Source organism: Helicoverpa zea, chromosome 24 (assembly GCF_022581195.2).
Source record: "Helicoverpa zea isolate HzStark_Cry1AcR chromosome 24, ilHelZeax1.1, whole genome shotgun sequence".
Lineage (NCBI taxonomy): Eukaryota > Metazoa > Arthropoda > Insecta > Lepidoptera > Noctuidae > Helicoverpa > Helicoverpa zea.
Window position 1 is genome coordinate 3849886 of NC_061475.1, and position 9553 is coordinate 3859438.

Consider the following 9553-nt stretch of genomic DNA (forward strand, 5'->3'; position numbering starts at 1 on the left):
TCTGGACTGGAAGCTGACCCCATAGCAATAAGGAAAAATCTAGGCAGATGATGAGGTACATACAACTTTCAAGGAACTTTTTAATTACTTAACCATCGAAAAAGAAAAATCAGAAAAGCTGTAAAAAAGTACCATCTAATGAGATGTCGAAAAGCCTCTTCACTCAACTTGAGACAAGTTAAACCAAATCTGTATTTAAAAGTTCAATTGACATTTATTTGAAGTGGCAACCCGATGCTCAGACTCAAGAGCAAACCAAACACTTTGGTTAATATCCGAATCTCTTGGAAACGTAAACCTTCACATTTACTTACCAAAGCAGTATATTTTATAACTTCACCAACAAAGGAGATGGCCAAATTTTCATAGAAAAAAAACCCAGAATCGACAGCAATGAAATGGTTACCAATAGGTTCTTTATGATAGACCTTTGATGGTGCCAAAAAATCCAGACTGAAATCCATGGGGTATAGGAGCTATTTCATATTATCGCAAAAATAGGTTATGTTGAATATATGTTGATTTTAAAGATTATTAACATCAAGGGACATAAAAAAGCAAAGTAAACTAACATTATACAAGCCACTAGTAACAACCCCATAGTTTCAGAGTTGGCCTGGTGATTAAAAGGTCTTGTATTTAACCACTCCAGATACGATTAAGCACCGACCTTACCTACTTGGAGAGGTTTCGCAGTTACATGCAACCTTCACAACTGGCTATGAAATGTTTTTGGAGAAATTGTCTTTGAAAATCGCGCCATGTGACATTGTCAAATATAACAAATGACTTAGCAATGTAAAACGGTCCAATCACGAGTCTGCATTCAACTTCTAACGAACATCAAACAGTAAAAGTAAACTTTTTTGTGAACTAAAATCTTGATCGAAAAAACGTTATAAAAAGAGAACCCCATGGTTTTTAGATGTTTTGAAATACTTTTTAAAATCCACAAATTAAACTGAATCCAATCATACATATGAAGTTCCTGTCGACTCTGGGTTTTTTTTTGGCCATCTCCTTTATGGGAGCTAACGATACATTCTACGTTTTAGACGGATCTCAGACTGTCACGCGCGTTTTTTAAGCGTTTCTTAACAGATGACTCCACCTATTGAAGCAATATAGAAAGAAAAGAAAGAAGAAAAGAAAAACCATTTTATTTAACACACAAATGACGCAGAAAACAAACACACAAATACAAACAAATATAACAATGGACAAAACAAACAGTGAAACAAAAAAGAAAAGCGCTGCAGCTGCGTCACTTATGCGTGAAAAGGGGCAACGCTCAGCATAATGCTGTGTCTCGCACACGCAGGCACGAGACAACAGCGCTGGTTTTCAGCGCTGACCCACCACATGACTTGCCTCGGGACTATACAATGAAGACGCCGTTTCGGCACGAATCCAGTAAATTAATAAATATATATATATATATATATAATTAGTAAAATAACAGAAAAGTAGTAAAAGTTAATAGTAACAATGAATACAAAACAAACCATAGACAAAACAAAACACAATACGAGAATATCAAGAAAAGACATAGACAAAAACTTGTGAATATTAGATAGTGAGCGGCTCAGACCATAGACAGCGCGGCAAGTAAAATGTCAGAAATGTCAAAGATCTAGGTTAACCGGCCAATTGCACGAGAGATATTTTGTTATACAATTATGATGGCGGAAATTGTATCGAGTGATGTAATATGTGTATTGTGTTGTGATGTTGTGAGTGGATATGTTTATTGTGTGAATCATGAGTATTAGTGTGGTGTGGGGCGAACATGTCAAAGCTAACCCATAGCGGATGTCCATGCGATACATATTTATGATATGCTTTCCAAGGATAATTCAAGGTAAGAACAAAATAGGAAACAATGTCAAGACAATTAAATCAATTAAAACAAATATTGTGAAAATAAAATAATGTAAAGTTGAATTTAAAAGTAAGAATTTGTAGTGATACCATCTTTTGCCTATGAACAGGTCCAGAAGTGATACTACTTAGGATGAATATGGAGTGAAGCAGACAGGAGGCAGCCAAACCACTCCACAACACTGCTGGGGAACCCCCAAGGACTGTGGGCCATAACTCATAAGGTATGTGAATATCTATTGTTGAGAATATTGCTCGAGTAATAATTTCTTTTTTAGATGGAGTTTAAAAGTTTTTATTGTTTTCAGGCCCCTTATAGGTGGAGGAAGGTCATTCCAGCAGTGTGTGGCTGCAAATCTGAAGCTACCCCTGAAGGCTGCAGTTTTGTGAAGTGGGACCCTCAGCGGAGCAACTATGGAGCGAAGACCATGTCTGTAGCATGTTTCTTTCCATATAAGTTTTTCAAATAAGTAGTGCGGCTTGTGGGTTGAAACGATTCCAAACATCAGGCTGGCAAGATGCAGTTTTCGCCTGGCAGCCATTTTTAACATTTTGATTTGGTTGATGTATGGCGTTACATGGTGTCTGCGGGGGACTTTTGTGCAGAATCGGACACATGCATTCTGTACACGCTGTATCAGCCTATCTGACCTAGCAAGCAGGCACGGCCCGTATACAGTATCGCAGTAATTTAGCTTGGATAAGACTAGCGTGTCTACAATTTGTTTTCTAAGAGGTAGACTTAGAAAGTTACGAATACTGTACAGTACCTTAAGCCTATAGAAGCAGTTTCTTACTACGTTGTTTAAATGAGCCTCAAAGCGCAGCTCCGAATCCAGATACTGGTTGCAGAAAGCATTACACAATACTATCTTATTACTCAGATGTGTATCTGATAACATTATATCTTGTATGTCTCTACCAGACCTCGGGACTATAGAGTCCCGGATTTTTGGAAGGCGAACGTGGGGCCGAAGCCAACACGCTGAAGCCCTTTTGAGACAACTTTAATGAAATGGTGACACAAAACCGACGATTATCCCTGTATACACTATAGAAATGTACCCAAGGACAATCCCCGGTTCTGTGCTAAACTATTGCTAACTATGGATGAAAACTACTTGGGCTATTGTGATGGGATACTAGTGGACTAGGAATGGGGAAACTACGGGAACTATGGCACCTGCCGATAACAATGTAATAAATACACGTAAAAATGGCAGGTGGAGACTCGCCAACTCACTTACTGGGCCCCCGGGAATCAGTCACTGAAAAGCAACAAGAGGGCAACAGGGACATGAGCGGCTGAGAAGGGTGAGGATACCTCGGCGGACTTTAAACGCAGATCACGCGCTCCCTGTGGGTCCAGCATCACCGGCCCACTCGCCACTTACCACGAGGCACCTACCCTCCGAGTGGGCTGTTAACCCTGCTCTAGCGACTCCACTCTGACCGGCCGATGAAGGCAAGCCAAGAGGCGGGAGACCTATCCCCCGTCATGCTTCACTCCGGCAGGCCGGAGATGGGGGACAGTATACTCTCCCTGGAGCACTCGGATATATAGCCCCGCGGGGTCGCTACTCCCCGTCATCCGCCTCAGATGCCCTGAGTATTTTATATGAAAAGCTAAAAAAATACTTTCGATGTATCAAACTAGAAGTCTGTGGCGAAATAAACATAGCTGCATCGACTCGACACAGATTTCTGTCTTCTTTCTGAATTCACCGATGCACGTGAATATTCTTTGTTTGAACCTCAAGATACTTTTTGTATTAGTTAATAATAATAAACGAGTATTGTTGACACACAGTTAAGATATGTACAGTTGACAATCACATCTTAGACTCTTTATGAAAGGCCTAAGCGACAATCAACCTTAATAAAACGCACGCGCGTCAAAGCGTCAGGCGTCGTCCTAATTGGGAGCGATCGCACGATGGCGCGATGCGTTTTTCATCTCACGATCTGACTATCTCACTAGCGAGGTTCAAATAGGACACTCTGATGAAATCTGTATGTTTGAACTCATCGAACGACGAGAACGCATCGTGTCATCGTACAATCGCTGTCAATTAGGACGACGTCTTAGATGAAAAACGCATCGCGCCATAGCACGATCGCTCCCAATTAGGACGACGCCTCATTCATTAGTGCGGCAGTGTGAGGTACCCCTAACGAAGGCCGTTGAAAACTTTTTACAACTCAATCGCCTCAACCTAAATTTATTACAAAACCATAAAAAGACAATCCAAGTTGAATTCTGTTTGGTTCGTTTAATTTTAAGAGCTATTAAATATCGTAAAACGAGTGACGATGTGCCAGTAAAGATAGATACTAACCTTTTATTGATGGACAGACAAACATAAACAAAGTGAGGACGTTTTAAGGAAGAGCTTTCAAAGATTTTGTGCGAAGAGATTCTATTTTGGTTCGTTGGTCGCGTGACATGAAACGTTTTATTACAGTTTTGAGCGAGGAAGTCTGAAATAGAAGTTATATACTGCCAATACAAGAACATAAAAAAATGTTACAAATAAAATTGTCCTTTCTTATTTACCTAATGTTATACTGCATATATATATTTTTTTTTTTTTGCAAAAGTCTGAAATAGACCACCAGCCTCTCAAGTACAAGCACGACTTCCAATCAATCAAAACCCAATGTAACTTTTCTATGTAATATGAACCTCCTAAGTGTATCTTGAACACCAATGACCGAGTAAAGGTGAAGGGAAACATTTTGAGGAAACCTGGTCTTTAAAGTCTGAAATCACCGATCCGTCTTGTGCAAGCGTGGTGATTAACGCTCATTATTTTTCTGTTTTAAGAAAGGCCTATCCTATCCTGCAGTGGGATAATTTAAAGGTGAAAAGCCACTAACCAAATCAATCCAATTATATTTCTGTTGTGATACATGTAAAGCATTTTCTGAATAATTTGAAAATGCACAGACCACTCTACTAATATTTCCTCACAAACTCAGTATTAAACTTAGCTTTGAACTCATCAGAACTGTGTATGGCACTTCGTTCACTGGCAACGGTTCATGATTGCGTCTCTTTGAACTCGACTCATTTGCCGACAAATATCAAATTGAATTTCTTCCCTTCGTTTATCTTTTATAGAACAAGTTTTATGTGTTGGGAGGACATGATTGAGTTTGGTTTTGCTTTTAGAAGGATTGTAGGAGGGTTGTATTAGGTCGATGGCCGAATCGCACAAAAATGAGCTTGTGTCTTGTAGATACCTCAATGTTACTACGATATTAGTGCTTATATACTTTATTTTATGTAATGCATACGTATAAATACTTCCATAATAATTTACTGGTCTTAAGCTCTGCTGAATGGAACATAATTAAAGCAACCGTTGATGTTTTGCGAAGAAAGCAGAGCACAGTGCATGCAAAAATAAAATGGAGTGCATACTTGAGTGTTAAGGAGAATAATACAGTCAAAATACCTTTTTTTAACATATGAAGATAACACTAATACTTATAAAGACTATCAAAAATCTACTAATTAAATCTACAGCCAGTGAGTTAAAGAGGTAAAATTTTAATGTGAAAGTTCTAAACTGAAACGATTTCTGCTCATTTTTCAAAGAATCGGTACTTAAACGCTATTTTAAATATTACTATTAAAGTACGATACTTTTATCTTTACGATTCGATCGACTAGCACCGGCCGTGGTCACGGGGTACCATTCATGCAAGTGTAGCCTAACCTTCACGTTATCTTTCTAAAAAATATTGACCGTCTACACAAAAATATTTTATCCGTTTTAATTATCTAAAGTTATCAGGTCAAAAGGTCCAGTTATGCATTAATTAATACAGCATGAATTTACACATTGGGTAAATCTATAGGGGATTAGCCCAGTACGTCTGACCTTGGGCTTTTAGGGTTGATTATGTATGAAAATGTATTTTATAACGAATGCTCAAAGGGAACAATAGGATTTGATCTGAATGTGTGGGTGATGTGGATTTGAAAAGGTATATTTTTTTAAATTATGGTTGATCTTGTTCGGGTTAATTATTTATTGATTTGCTAAAGTAATAGCGTAATGAAATGTATATTTTTATTGGTTGATATTTGGTTGAGTCGGTTTGGGTCACATCCACCTAGGAATCTAGCTTTAGCTCAACTATGTATATTGGGGTCGGCTTCCATTCTCACCGAAAGCATCAGACTATACCCGTCTTACCACAAAAACTTTTAAACGTCAGTTTAAGCCTTGTCTAAAAAAATGTCAAATTATGACGTTGACATATGGTTCATTTTGCAGCCACAATTTTTTTAGACAAGTGTAAAACAGGCGTTTAAGTTTTTGTAGTAAGGCCATCAGTGTTTTATATAGAACGACTGTCGCGCTGCTCTTTTATTAGAAAATACAAGTAAAATATTTTTCAAATTAATTTGATTGTTCGTCTACAGAATTTAATTACTTTAATAGATGTTTCTGTGTGTAATTATATTAATTTTACTTCTTAGGCCTTGTAAATTATTAAGACTGCCTACTAGAATTTTCTTACCTTGTAAATTATTAAATATTGAGGCCAACTATTTAGCATTTTAAGTAGTCAGTAGCTAGTAACTGTCAAAGAGTAGTTAGGTGTAGACGCGACACTTAGGTACATAAGTCATCATAGAATATTTTACATTGTTAAGTATGTCACTTATACTTAATGTACATATCCTACAAAATATCTTATTTTGTACATGTTCGGATTATATTTCCTTCTTAAAAGTACGACAATGTCGCTAACAAGAAAACTCTTAGGTATAAAATAAGAAAATATACTGTCAAATTTCGTTGAAAAAAAATATGTATTATACATTAGGTTTATTAATGGAATTCATAAGAAAAGTGTGATTCCATAAATAATATTTTGTTCCTAGATGTTTTCCTTGAAACCCAGTAAGTAATTTCTAGAACCACATTATGCGTAATTTAGGTAAATAAAGATTTTCAAATAAGTTAATTTACAAAAATACCTTTTCCTTCCTTTTAAAGGAAAGCAAAATAGAATTGCGAACATAATTACATCAGGATACGCAAATTCAAATAAGTAGGATGAGCCTAAAAGATGTACGCCTTAAAAGAAATATTCATCCTTTTTTGCTAAGAATTTGATTTGAAGATCTATTTATTGGATAAAAAACAGTTTATCTAAGAAAAGAACTTTATTACAATCCTGGGACTTTGAAGATATTCAAATATTGGGACGTCGTAGGAGCACATTGCTCACCTTCCATAATACTGGGTACCGGAGAAGTCTGTGGAGACACTGAACTAATGTAACTAAAAAAAATTCAAGGTCATTTTTAATTGACCTATGTCCAAAATGTGTGTAAATTTTTCCTTCCTTAGCGATATGAATTCGGACAAAGTCACGTACAGAAACTAAACAGCTATCACAAATTGCGAACCAGTCCCCTCTTTCATACATGGTCTATATTAGAAACCTTTGAGGCCACAACCTGATGACGTTGGCCAATAAATCATGTATTGTTGTTGACGACAAAAGAAGTCATTTTTGGTTGGAAAGTGCCCCATTGAGGAAGGTGGCCTATAATATTTGTGTACACAAAGCTTTGCTTGTGCTAAGGTCAGACTGGTACAATGGTGAAGGTTTAGAACAAGCTTTTTGCAGATTGGTTTTTGTAGGTTTAGCATGTATTTGGATTTTTAGTTTAAAGTTTAATATTTCGATAAGGAACAAGCCTGAAGAACTTGAACATGGTGAACTTGTTACATGGTTTGTAAGTATTCTAGAAATATATTATTATACTTGAAACAGGACCAAGTATGCATCATCTCCCTAGCCTTTTCCTATCTATATTGGGGATGGCTTCCAGTCTAACTGCATGTAGCTGAGTACTAGTTCTTTATGTACATGTAACAGTTGCCTATATGATGTCGTCAACATAGTTACCCGGACCCGTTTATGAGACTGGTTGTCAGATTTTCTGTCTGACTACCAGTAACGATTGCCGAAGATGTTGACATGACAGCCGAGATCTACAAATTTAACGTGACTTTCAAAAGACGGAGAACTAGACTAAGTATTATCGTTTCAAATACAGATAACATGAAATCTAAGAAAAGACTTCAGAAATAAAAGAAAAAGACTTGAACTCACGTACTTAGGCATAAAGGAGAGGTGATTCAAAATAATTTTTATTCGAGTGTCGCAACAATAACAAGGAATGGGACAGTTTACAATGATCCAGTTGGTTTGGTGAAGCGCAAACGCGCATCCCTTACTATTGAAAACTTGAGATTTTTGGTTCTAGTGTTAAGTGTAATAGAGTTGAAAATTGCATAATTATCAAAACATGGTATATATCACGATGTAAACCGACGCAAAAAGGGTGGCGTAGGAGAGTTTGAGAGCTATCTTTGTGTGTCTGTGGTATCTCTAAAATGGATAAATCGATTTGGATGCGGATTTGTTTACAAAGATAGTTGAGAAGGGCAGGAGGATGATGGAGGATAAGCTGAGAAGCCATGGTTTACTAGATCTTAACGGAACTTTATAGGATCAACTCCAACCGACTACATGGGACCCAAATAAAATATGAATTCATACATAGGTATTACAAAACAGAGTTCTATCCCGTCTGTCTGTTTCGTGCGTTTTTCATCAATATGTAAAATTATGACTATTTAATAAAAAAATGTTTGAAAAACCAAAAAAACAGGCTTTTTGTAGCGTTTCTTAGCTGGTCATGTATTGTCATCAGAACTCAGAGCGTGTGCAAAATTCCATCCGAATCGGAGGCCGGAAAATGGGCCAAATTAAGATGCTAAGATTTTCTTATAAACACTGTTACAAGTGAAGGTAATATAAGCTTGTTAAAAAATATACTAACTATCATGCCGAATAGTCGAAGAGGCAAAGTTAATACATATGAACGTCAACTTAATAACATCTCATTTGTAACTCAATTAAAAATTATCTAACAAACTACCTCCTGTTGTGAAGTTTATAACGCTTACCCTTCAGATGTAATTGAGCTTCAAAATGTTTGTTAATATATTAACGTGTACTTTACGCTTTCAAAGTTTTCTCATTTAACTTATTTCATGTAGTAAGTCTTTCTTGTTTTAAAGTACTGCCGCTGTCTTTTAGTGTTTACAAGTTTGATATTTTTATGAAGAGACCAGTTTGTGATTGCAATCTGTAGCTTTTTTAACGACGTCAAAAATCATCAAATGACCCCTTCCGCTGTGGGTTAGCAACGGTGAGGGAGTGTTAGACTCTTACTGACTAAAAACCGTCGTGTTCCGTCGTAGGCCTTTTATGTACCAGGACCGCGGTAACTATTTCGAACAATCCCGTAGCCCCGGCCTTGCAATCAGTAGCTTGTTTTAAGGTTTGAAAGTGGCGAAAAAATATCACGAATTCAATTTATTTAATCAAATTGATTTGTTACCTATATAAGCAATAGTAAACTTAACAGTGTTAAAATCGATTAAATGCCAAATTAATAGAGAGACAAAAGAACCTTCAACGTGTTTTATTCATGAAAATTGGGTCTTTAATCTAATCCACATTTATCAATGGTCCCACTTTTCTATGTACGAAATGACCTTTACCTACCAGGATAATTAATATAATTAGGTCAGTGCTGAGTTCATTACAAAAGGCGGAAAACCGTACG

The 9553-nt window shown here is 36.8% G+C and overlaps 1 long non-coding RNA gene across 1 annotated transcript; it reads left to right on the top strand.

The window, feature by feature from the left end:
* Positions 1-1691: 1691 nt before the first annotated feature.
* Positions 1692-2706, top strand: LOC124642398. Its single transcript, XR_006985762.1, has 3 exons — positions 1692-1861; positions 1992-2105; positions 2190-2706. It is a non-coding gene; the product is annotated as an uncharacterized LOC124642398 (long non-coding RNA).
* Positions 2707-9553: the final 6847 nt, after the last annotated feature.